Below are 12,867 nucleotides of genomic sequence, written 5' to 3' on the forward strand. Positions count from 1 at the left end.
CCCCCCCTGCAGCGAATATTTTACGGGCCTGGGGTCCAATGTGGCGATACCTTTGAATATAGAAGATAATTAGGCTCCACACCCAACAATCTCCCACTTGGAGACTAATTGTAGCAACTCCACCGCTGCTCCATTTGCTGGACAATGACTCCTCTTTGGACCTGGCTGTTTTTCATCTTCATCGTCATCCTTGAAGACAAATTGAAACTAAGCATATTCACAGTTTCTCCCTGGTTACAACTTTTGTTAGCATATCTGTAGGATTCTGGCTAGTGTGTATCTTTTCCAGCTTCAACTCTCCATCTTCCAACACTGATCGTATGAAATGGTACTTGAGCTGTATGTGTTTAGTCCTGGAATGAAATGCTGAGTTATTTGCAAGATGAATGGCACTTTGGCTATCACTGTATAACGTGCCCATATCATGCTCCTTACCCAATTCTCCCATAAACCTTTGTAACCAAATCATTTCTTTACTAGCCTCTGTAGCAGCAACATACTCTGCTTCTGTTGTTGAAAGTGCAACAACACTTTGGATTTTTGAAACCCAACTGACAGTTGTTCCTCCAACAACAAATACATATCCTGTAGTGCTCCTCCTGTTATCTCTGTCACTTGCCATATCTGCATCAACATATCCTTGTAGGGAGATGTTTGAACCACCGAAGCATAATGCTTGATTTGTGGTACCTTTCAAATATCTGAGAATCCATTTCACTGCCATCCAATGTTCCTTTCCTGGATTGTTCATGTACCTGCTTACAACTCCCACTGCATGTGCAATATCGGGCCTTGTGTAGACCATTGCATACATTAAGCTTCCAACTGTTGATGCATATGGAACTTTAGACATATAATCCATGTCTTCTTGGGTCTTTGGGCACATTTCCTTACTAAGTTTGAAATGGCTAGCAAAAGGTGTACTAACTGATTTTGCATTGTGCATATTAAATCTTTTCAACACCTTTTGTATGTACTCATTCTGAGACAATGTTAATTTGCGATTTGTCCTGTCTCTAGTGATTCTCATACCAAGGATTTGTTTTGCAGCTCCCAAATCCTTCATTGCAAATGAATTTGCCAATTTTCTTTTGAGTACATTTATTTCCTGCATGTTAGATCCTGCAACAAGCATGTCATCCACATACAATAACAATATAATATAGCTGGCATCATTTTGCTTTTTTATATAAACACAATGATCAGAGTGACATCTAGTATAACCTTGTTCAGACATAAACTTGTCAAATTTTAGATACCACTGCCTTGGAGCCTGTTTTAAGCCATACAAGCTCTTCTTCAACCCGCACACTAGTTTCTCCTTCCCTTTCACCTCATATCCTTGTGGTTGTTGCATATATATCTCTTCCTCCAAATCCCCATGGAGAAAGGTTGTCTTTACATCTAACTACTCAAGATGCAAATCTTCAGCTGCTACAAGACTTAAAATAGTTCTGATTGAAGTCATTTTAACAACAGGAGAAAATATTTCATCAAAATCAATACCTTTCTTTTGTGCAAACCCCTTCACCACAAGTCTAGCTTTATACCTCTGTTTTCCTCCATCTTCTTCCTTCAGCCCGTAAACCCATTTATTCTTCAATGTAGTTTTTCCTGCAGGCAACCTGACTAAATCCCAAGTCTGGTTATGCATTAAGGAGTCCATCTCTTCTTCCATGGCTACCTCCCACTTCTTCATGCTTTCAACCTGCATTGCTTCTTCATAACATTCGGGTTCACCAGAATCAGTCAACAATAAATAATATAATGAAGGAGAGTATCATTCAGGGGGTCTACTTATCCTGGTAGATCTTCTAACACCACTTTCATGTGTTTGGGGTGCCTGTTGCTGTTGTTGATTATTATTATTTTCAGGCACCATTACCTTTTCAGTGATTTCATCAAGAACTGCATATTCCTTGTTTTCTTTTTCCTATTTCTTTTCCTGCAACTGATTCTTATACAACACCTTTTCATTGAATATTACATCTCTGCTCCTAATGATTTTTTGATTTTCGTAATCATATAAGTGATAACCAAAATCATTAACACCATATCCAATAAAGGTACATTTCTTTGACTTTGCCTCAAGCTTTCTTCTATTTTCTTTATCAATATGGACAAAGGCCTCACAACCAAAAGGCTTTAAAATAGAGTAGTTTACCTTTTTACCTGTCCATGCTTCCTCTGGAACACCACCATCCAAGGAAATTGAAGGCCCTCTGTTTATTAGATAAACAGCTGTATCTACAGCATCTGCCCAAAACTGTAAAGGAAATCCTGCATGCAATCTCATGCACCTTGCACGCTCCATGATTGTTCTGTTCATCCTTTCTGACACACCATTTTCTTGTGGTGTTCTTGGAACTGTCTTCTCTCTGCGAATTCCATGCTCTGAACAATACCTATCAAACTCTTTGTTGCAATTATTCACCTCCATTGTCTGATCTAAGACACTTCAATTTCTTTCCTGTCTCAATCTCAACCAAAGCTTTCCATTTCTTGAAAGTATCAAATACACCAGATTTATTCTTAATACAATAAATTCAAGTTTTTCTAGTTGCATCATCAATAAAAGTAACATAATAACGAGAGCCACCGAGAGATGATACCTGAGCAGGCCCCATACATCTGTATGCACAAGCTCTATTTTTTCATTCTTCTTTTCTTTTCCAACTCTGAGAAATCTGACTCTTCTGTTTTCCATAAATGCAATTCTCACAGAAGTCCAAATCAACATTCTTCAAACCCGACAACAAATTCCTTGAGTGAAGAATCTTCATCCCCTTTTCACTCATGTGTCCGAGCCTATGATGCCATAATGTTGCATCTGCTCCTTTGGAAGTTAAAGCATTAACAGAGTTAGAAATACCATTGCATAAATACAATGTACCAACCTTTTCACCTTTTGCTATTACCAGGGCTCCTTTGGTGACCTTTCAAGCTTTATCTGTGAAAGTTGTCACACAACCTTCACCGCCTAACTGCCCTGTTGAAATCAGATTTTACTTTAGATCTAGAGCATGCCTTACCTCCTTTAATAGCCATTGGTTTCCATTCTGCTGTTTTACAAGAACCTTACCCATTCCAACGATTTTACAAGGTTTATCATCACCCAGACGAACTTGTCCAAAATCTCCTTGAACATAGTCATGAAAGTATTTCTTATCAGGTGTGGCATGGAATGAAGCCCCTAAATCTACCACCCAGGAATCAGAAATATTTTCGAAAGAAAGAATCAAAGCATCTTGTAACAGCTCACCTGTCACATTTGCTTCATGATTGTTTTCTTGCTGTGCATCTCCTTCTTTTCCCTTCCGAGATCTACAGTCTTTCTTTAGGTGTCCTTTCTTTCCACATTTCCAGCACACTATCCCTGATCTGGACTTGGATCTGCCTTTCCTTGATTTACTGCGATATCCTGAGCTCTTTCCTCTTTCCATTTTTCTTCCTCTAGACTCTGCACTCAAAGCATTTCCCGATGTCTCACCGGAGCTTTTCTGTCACATTTCCTCGCTAAGGATAGCACCGAAAACATCATCAAACTTTAAAGTACTAGATCCAGAAACGGAGTTACTAATGGCCATTACCAAACCATTCCAACTTTCTGGTAATGAGCACAAGAATAACAGAGCTCTAACTTCATCATCAAAGTTTACCCCTATAGAACTTAATTGACTTGTAACTGTATTAAAATCATTTAAATGGTTTGCCACAGATCCACCTTCCGACATATTCATATTAAATAACCATTTCATAAGAAATACCTTGTTTGAGGCCGAGGGTTTTTCATATAGTTTCGACAACGTTTGCATCAAACCCTCTGTCGTGGTTTCCTTCGAAATGTTGAAGGCGACTGATGAGGCAAGGCACAACCATATTGTTCCGAGTGCCTTTCTATCGAGAAGGTTCCATTCTTCGTCTTTCATACCCATCGTCATCTTTGTTTTTCCGCCCAATGGTAGGTATAGATCTTTCTGATACAGATAATCTTCCATCTGCATCTTCCACAGCGAGAAGTTTTGGCCATTAAATTTCTCGACCCTAAACTTACCATCTTCCGCCATTGCTGCCACTTGAACCAGGAACCCTTCTTTCCTGTGAGTTTATCAGCCAAATAGACCTTCGGCTCTGATACCAGTTGTTAGAAAATTATATATTACGAAGCAATGGAACACATAAAATATTGCAGAAATATAAACATAGAAAACGCACAAAACAAGAGAGACACAGATATACGTGGTTCACCCAGTTTGGGCTACGTCCACCCCGCACAGCCAGTCCTTCCTTTCTATTATCCAACAAAATGAAGAGACACAACCTACAGCAAATCCGCTGTAATATCCTCTGTTTTCTTTCATAGTCTCACCTCTCTGTTTCTTGCTCACAGAATACACATCTATCACACAGCCTCAAATATAATGCCCTCATACAAAGAGAGGGGTTGCCTTCTAGGGTAAAAAACCCTAAACTAAACATAAGTTCTACCATCAGATTATCCGCCTAATGAACGGCCCAGATTGACTAGAAATTACTACACTTTTACAAGGCAATTTTACAGTTGTTTTTAGCTTCGCGGGCGCTACCCCTGAAACCCCCCGCTAGGGGGGGGCTCCCAAAGGTCGCAGCCGCCCCCTCCTGGACCCCCCTGCAGCGAATATTTTACAAGCTTGGGGTCCAATGTGGCGATACCTTTGAATATAGAAGATAATCAGGCTCCACACTCAACATCACTTTGAAGGCTTCTTAGTCCTAGTACTAGGTGACTGTACCATACAGTGCACTAGATATGTGCCTTCCTTGACAGTAGTTATGGGGAAGTACTCAATTAAGGACCATTTCTTTGTGGTCAATATATTAGACACCAACATGGTGATGGGTTTCGATTTGTTGTATTCCCTTAGGAAATTCATGACAGATCGGAGGAAGCCAGAGATGGAGTTCATTGGGCTGGATGGAAAATTGGTAGTCTTAAGAGGCATGTAGTTTTAACCACCCCATATAGTTTCGACCCACAAGATGGAGGCAGAATTATGACATGGTGACATTTCATAGGCAGTTGAGCTAAGGATCTCTAAGGCTGGAGGATAGGCTCAACCACCACTGACATACATATAGGCTTTGTTGAACATGTACGCAGTAGTGTTTAGGGACACTCCACTAGGGAAACAACTCGACAGAGGGTTTGAGATAGAGACAGGTCTGTAGGCAGTGACTACCACCCCTTACATTCATCCTAAGGCCTATAAAGATGAGATAGAGAATGTCATCCATGAGCTATTAACATTGGGCCATATCATGCCAAGTTCTAGTCCTTTCACTTCTTCAGTTATGCTATTGAAGAATAAGGATGGAACCCTTCAGATGTGCATTGAATATCGGGCCCTAAATTGTAAGACACTTAAGAAATGATGCCCCATTCCCTACATAGATGAGATGATGTATTAGCTTAGAGGATCCAAGTACTTCTCTAAGATTTATCTGCATTCAGGGTACCACTAGATCAGGGTGAGGGATTAGGATATCCCTAAGATAACTTTTCCGTCCCACTATGGACACTTTGAGTTCCTGTTCATGCCATTTGGGCTAAAAATTCTCCAACCACTTTCCATTATTACATGAACCATGTATTTTGAGGAAATTTCAGGAGGTTCATTCTCATTTTATTCAACAACATTTTGATTTACAGTCGGACATGGGAGGACCACCTCCAACAATTGGAGGAGGTATTGCACATTCTCGAGGAGAAACATGTTTATGCTGAGCTCTCCAAGTGCGAGTTTGGGTTGACAAAGATGCTCTACCTAGGACATATCATTGGTGTTGATGGGGTGAAGGTCCATGAGGAGAAGATTCAGGCCATCCAGGATTTGTGAGTACCCCGAGATGTGACAATGTTGAGGTGCTTCTTGGGCATTTGCACCTACTACATAAATTTTTTCAAGGGGTTCTCACAGCTCGCACCACCCTTGACTGACTTGACCAAGAAAGGGGCCTTTGCATGGACTGATGGAGCACAAGTTGACTTCGATCACCTCAAGGAGGTGATGAGAAATTGCCTTGTCTTGGCACTTCTGGATTTTTCCTAACCATTCATAGTTGAGTGTGATGCATCTGGGGTAGGAGTTGGAGTAGTATTGTCACAGGAGGGACATCCCATTGCATTCAAGAGTTGAAAGCTCCTACCACATGAGCTATCATATTCCATATATGACAAGGAAATGCTGGCAATTATGCATGCATTGGCCAAGTTCTGTCAGTACTTGGTGGGCAACCAGTTTTGAGTGAAGATAAATCACAATAGTCTTTGACATTTCATGCGCGGTAATGCCTCAATGACAGGAAACAAATATGGTTCAGCAAGGTGTACGCATATGACTTCGATATAGAGTATGTGTGGGGGAAGCACAATGTGGTGGTAGATGATATATCTTGAAGACTAGCCCGATTTCCTCTCATGAGAATCTACCATGATTGTAAGGCTCAATTGTTGGTGGAGTACTCCAAAGATAGGAGGGCATGCGAGGTATTGGAGGGTACTCATGCAGATGAGCATTACCGAGTGATGGATGAGGTCATCTATTACAAGGGTTGCATTTTCTTAGTTCCCAACTCATGGTTGAGGTAGAGGGTACTCTAGGGAGCACATGATTCACCACTGTCGGGGCACTAGGGGTTCCGGAAGACTTATATGGTTGTTCGGGAGAGATTCAAGTGGAAGGGCCTCAAGCCAGATGTGATGCAGCATGTCAAAAAGTGTGAATCTTATCAGAGGAACAAGGGCAAACTAGCTCAGCCCACAGGATTGCTATATACACTTCACATCCCTCAGGGTAAATGGGAAAGTATTTCTAGTCGTCGATAGGTTTGCAGGTGAATTTTTGCATCTACCTACTAGTCTACAAATTGACCAAATTTACCCACTTTTTCTTCATCCCCACCATGTACATGACTGCAAAGGTTGCAAAATTGTTCTTCTGCGATATTTTCAAATTGCATGGGCTCCAGAAGGTCATAGTGAGCGATAGGGACAACAGATTCATGAGAGGCTTTTGGCAGTAACTCTTTAAGCTAGTCAGGGCAGAGCTCACTCCTAGCACCAGATATAACCCTCAAACAGATGGCGATATAGAGAGAGTTAATCAATGGCTGGAAGGTTACCTAAGGAACTACATGACCAACCAGTAAAGGACTTGGATTCGGTGGTTGCATCAGGGTGAGTACTGCTACAAAACCATGCACCACATGTCCATCGATATGACTCCTTTCTGTGCCCTTTATGGATATGACGCATTGTCTTTCGATGATATTGTTTTCGGAGACAGTTGGGCCCCAAAGGCCAAATACTCGGTCCAAGAGAGCTAATATATCCTCAAGGCTCTCAAGGATAATTTGGTGACAATCCAAAATCAACAGAAGGTTTATGCAGATCGACACAGGACACATAGACACTTCGAGGAGGGGGACTTGCTATACCTCTAGCTTCAGCATTACAGGCAGTCCACACTGAAGCAGAACGGGTCCAAGAAGCTAGAACCATGCTTCTATGTGCCCTATCAGTTGATTAGATGAGTCGGGGAGGTGGCTTATGAGCTAGACCTACCTGAGGGGAGTAGGGTCCATAACATTTTTCATGTCTCATGCCCTAAAGGGTGTTGGGACAATAGGTGACAACAACAACTCATTTACCCCCACTAAATGATGAGGGCCACTTGGTGCTAAAACCGGAGGCCATTTTGGAGAGCAAGGAAAGGAAACTAAGGAGCAAGACCATCAGGGAGTTCTTGGTACGATGGAAGAACTTGTCGGATGAGGATACCACCTAGGAGGGTGAGAACATATTGGAGCACCCAGCTTTGAGGTTTCTTGAGGGAAAGCAACATTTGGGAGGGGAGAATTGTCATCTCGCTTCTCAAACACATTTGTAACAAGGTGTTGCTACACAATTTTGCATAGTTTTAACTAATGAACAGGACCCCACACTTTTGGCTTAGGGACTTAGGAGCCAAATCAATTTTATTTAGGTGCTAGTGGAATGTGGGGGCCACCCACATGGGAGATCGAATTATCCATTTGAATAGATTGTAGGGAAAGTCGAATGGGTGGACGGAGAGGCTCACATGAGGCTAAGGAGGGACAAGAAGTTATAAGGGGAGATCAACTCTCATTTTTTTTTCATCTTTGACATTTGCAAAAAAGTACTCAACTCTTCACTCTTTTGTTTAGCTGAGTAAACCAGTTGTTTATCCATGAGTCTCTCAAGTGGGATATTCAACCTCTACTTCAGGGGATCATATGTGCCACCATAGGGAGGCAGTTCCACAAGGTTTTTTAGAGTTCGAGAGCAGTGACATATCACCATTACCCAACGCAGAGTAGGGAATGCGTATTTTTGGGTAGCTAGAGAATACGAAGAGGGAGATTAAGGCCAACATAGATCATATTGCTTATTAGGGAATTAGGGAGTTGAGGTAGCAAAATTAGACAAACATTCTTGTTGGGTTTTATAGCTAGTTGAGCCAACATTCCAGCAGTTCGAATTACTGGGCTAAGGGACAATGCACAGGCCACTTAGAAAATTTTTGTGGAGCTTGAGATCAGGTGATTTTGGCCAAGAGCTCTTTTGAGAAGTTAGGGGTTGGATAGAAACGGTGAACCCAACACTTTGGAGGTGTTTTCAGGAGGTTTGACAGGAATTTTTTGTTGGGTTGTGTTATATTCTTTCCATGTAGTTAATAGGGGGTTTGAAGGGCACCTGTAACCCCACTTTATGGGGTCCGGGGCAGCGCCCCGGAAAATTTTGGTTTTGGACCATATGTTAGGTTGGGCGGACCCACCTATGGTTTTGTGCATGTTTTTCGCACATATTTTTTGGACGTGATGGTTTTCGGTCCACGGTATTGGACTCGATGGTTTTCGGTCCATGGTATTGGATGCTTCGGCATGTATAAATATGTATTGTAACATTGAAAGGAATATAATGAAAAATCAAGCTGGTAGTCCTGGTTTTGGGATCCAGGAAAAAAAATCTCTGTGCATATGTGTTTTATGGGTTATGCTCTCGCATTGTTTATTTTCTTTGTTTAAGAATTCGTATGCAGGTAATTTCTGTACAGGGTTAAAACCTACATTTGGTATCAGAGCTGTTTTGGCTTCAAGGGGACGCCTTTGTTGCCGAGGGGTTTCGCTCGGGCCTGTGGTAGACCCTGTTCAGTGGGAGATCTGCGAGATCGATTCTGGTGGTGAAAGAAGATGGAGAGTAGTGGAAAGATAGAGATTGAGAAGTTCAATGGTCAGAATTTTGAGTTGTGGAAACTCAAGATGGAGGATCTGTTGGTGGATAAAGATCAGTGGATCGCGGTAGATTCGGGTACTAAACCATCGGGAGTGACCGATGAAGAATGGAAGAAGTTGGATCGGAAGGCAAAGAGCACAATACGATTGTGTGTCTCGGATTCAGTATTGCTGAATGTATCAGGGGAAGCTACGGCAAAGGCTTTGTGGGTCAAGTTAGGGACTTTGTACCAATCTAAGTCTCTGGTGAATAAACTGTTCCTGCGGAAAAAGCTGTATAACCTGAGGATGAAAGATGGAGACTTGGTGACAGAGCATCTGAATGCGTTTAATACTGTGGTAAGTAAGTTATTATCTGTTGATATTAAAATTTCAGATGAAGATAAGTGCATCAGTCTGTTGTGTTCTCTACCAGATTCGTGGGATAGTCTGGTTATTGCAATAGGTAGCAATGCAACTGCTTTGCAGTTTGATGAAATAGTCTCAGCCTTGCTAACGCAGGAGATGAGACAGAAAAATATGGACAACCAGAATGGTGATGCCTTGTCTGTACGAGGACGGTCCCAGAACAGAAACAAAAATAAGTCATCGAGTGGGAGATCTAAATCTAGAGGGAGATCTAAATCTCCAGGAAAACCTACAAAGGTGGTGTGCTGGAAATGCGGAAACGAAGGGCACTTCAGAAGGGATTGTAAATCTAAAGCTCCTGATAAAGGAAAGGGATCTGATGATGCTCCTTTTGCAGAGGTGAAAACCACCTCAGATGAAGGTGGGGATGTGTACTTGGCTTCTTCAAGTACACATGTAGATCATGAGGCATGGTTGATTGACTCAGGTGCATCCTTTCACTTCACTCCCCATAGAGAGTGGTTCTGCGAGTATGAGAAATACGATGGTGGTGATGTCTTCTTAGGAGATGATAGGAAGGCTAGAATCATTGGTCGGTGAAAAGTAAAGTTGAAGTTGCAAGGTGGAAGGGTTAGAACACTTCCGGGTGTTCTACATATTCCTGCATTGGCCAGAAATCTGATTTCTGTAAGCAAGTTGGATGATGCAGGTGTAAAGACGGTGTTCGAGAAAGATACCTGCAAGATGGTTCAAGGAGCACTGATATTAATGCGAGGAGTTCGGATTGGAACTCTGTACAAGCTGCAAGGTAGCACTGTTGTTGATGGGTGCAATAGTTCTATGGTTCCTGAAAATGGAGTAGAGAATCTAGTGGTCTCTGGAGAGAAGACCATGTTGTGGCATCAAAGGCTTGGACATATTGGAGAGAAGGGCCTTCGAATACTTCATGGTAAAGGTATGGTAGAAGGTATGAATAATAGCTCTCTGGATTTTGATTTCTGTGAAAATTGTGTATATGGGAAGCAGAATCGGGTGAGTTTCCCCTCTGGTGGTAAGAGGACGAAATAGATATTAGAGCTTGTGCACAGTGATGTGTTTGGACCTGTGAAGGTTCCATCACTGGGTAAGTATGTGTACTATGTATCATTCATAGATGACTTCTCAAGGAATACATGGATATATTTTCTTAAGAAGAAATCTGAAGTCTTTGACAGGTTTAAAGAATTTAAGGCTCTGGTGGAAAATCAGACAGAGAAGAAGATAAAGGTGCTGAGGACAGATAATGGTGGAGAATTTTGCAGCAAGGAATTTGAAGAATTTTGTAAGAAGTGTGGTATAGCACGGCAGAAGACTACTCCATATACACCTCAGCAAAATGGAGTCGCAGAAAGAATGAACAAGACGTTGATGGAAAGGGCAAGAAGCATGCTCAGTGGTGCCGGGTTAGGACAGGAATTCTGGGCAGAGGCGGTGGATACTGCATGTTACCTGATCAACATATCACCTTCATCAGTGTTGGAGGATAAGACTCCACAAGAAGTATGGACTGGTAAGAAACCTTCTCTTTCACATCTAAGGGTATTTGGATGTGATGCATATGTACATGTTCCAAAGGAGAAACGAACCAAGTTGGATAGTAAATCTGAAAAGTGCATCTTTATTGGGTATAAGGATGGTTTAAAGGGTTATAAGCTTTGGAACCCAGTCACACGGAAGGTTGTGTACAGCCGAGATGTGTTGTTCAGAGAGGTAAAAGATGTTATTCAACATGAAGTCCAACCAAAGGAACCTGAGAAGATAGAGTTTGAGCCAAAGGAGGAAGAATCAGACTCTGCAGCAGAGGAGGAATCAGAAGATGAAGAGCCACAAACTCTGGCTGTGAGAAGATCAGTTCGAGAAAGAAGGCAGCCAAAAAGGTATAGTCCATCTGCTTTCAGTTCAAATTTTTCTTTGTCTGTTACTGATAATGATCCCAGAACTGTGAAGGAAGCAGTGGATTCAGAGGATGGAAAACTCTGGAAAGAGGCCATGGTCGATGAAATGGCATCTTTGCACAAAAATGAGGCTTGGGATCTGGTGGAGTTTCCGGCTGGAAGGAAACCCATTGGCAGCAAATGGGTGTTCAAGAAGAAGACAAATGCAGAAGGAAAGGTGGAGAAATACAAAGCTCGGTTGGTAGCAAAAGGTTATTCCCAGGTGCCGGGAATTGATTTTGGTGATATTTTTTCTCCTGTTGCCAAGGTTACTTCTATTAGATTACTTTTATCTGTTGTTGCTGCTTTTGATTTTGAGGTAGAACAGATGGATGTGAAGACAACATTTCTTCATGGGGATTTGGAAGAGGAAATCTACATGAAGCAACCTGAAGGCTTTGCGGTGAAGGGTAAGAAAGAACTGGTATGCAAGTTAAAGAAGTCTCTGTATGTGTTAAAACAGTCACCAAGGATGTGGTATCAGAAATTTGATACATTTATACGAGGACTTGGCTTCACCAGAAGCAAAGCAGATCATTGTGTGTATTTTAAATTAATTGGTGACTGTATTATTTATCTGGTCTTGTATGTGGATGATATGTTGCTAGTTGGAAATGACAAAGAAATTATCCAGGATTTGAAGACCCAATTGTCCTCCAAATTCGACATGAAAGATCTTGGTGCTCCAAACTATATTTTGGGCATGGAAATTAAAAGAGATCGGTCAAAGAGGAAGCTCTGGTTAAACCAGAGGAAGTATGTCGAGACAATACTCCAGAGGTTTAATATGCAGGATAGTAAACCGGTGAAGGTTCCTATTCCTGTAGGTGTGAGGTTATCTGCTGAACAGTGTCCCAAGACACTAGAAGAGGAAGAGGACATGTCCCGTGTTCCATATGCAAGTGCAGTGGGTAGCCTGATGTATGCAATGGTCTGTACTAGACCAGACATTGCACATGCAGTGGGAGTATTGAGCAGGTTTATGTCAAAACCTGGGAAGGAGCACTGGACAACAATGAAGCGGGTTTTCAGGTACTTGTGTGGCACTAGTGATTATGGTTTGTGCTACCAAGGAAGACCAGGATTGGACAGAGTGTTGGATATTCATGGCTTTGTTGATGCAGACTGGGCTGGAGATCTGGATCAGAGAAGATCTACAAGTGGGTATGTGTTTAACCTATTTGGAGGTGCAGTCAGTTGGATGAGTAAGAAACAATCTGTAGTGGCACTATCAACTACATAGGCAGAATAC

This window comes from Pinus tabuliformis, chromosome X (genome assembly GCF_031772625.1).
Source record: "Pinus tabuliformis cultivar Carrire ecotype Pingquan chromosome X, CPIR1, whole genome shotgun sequence".
In the NCBI taxonomy this organism is placed as follows: Eukaryota; Viridiplantae; Streptophyta; class Pinopsida; order Pinales; family Pinaceae; genus Pinus; species Pinus tabuliformis.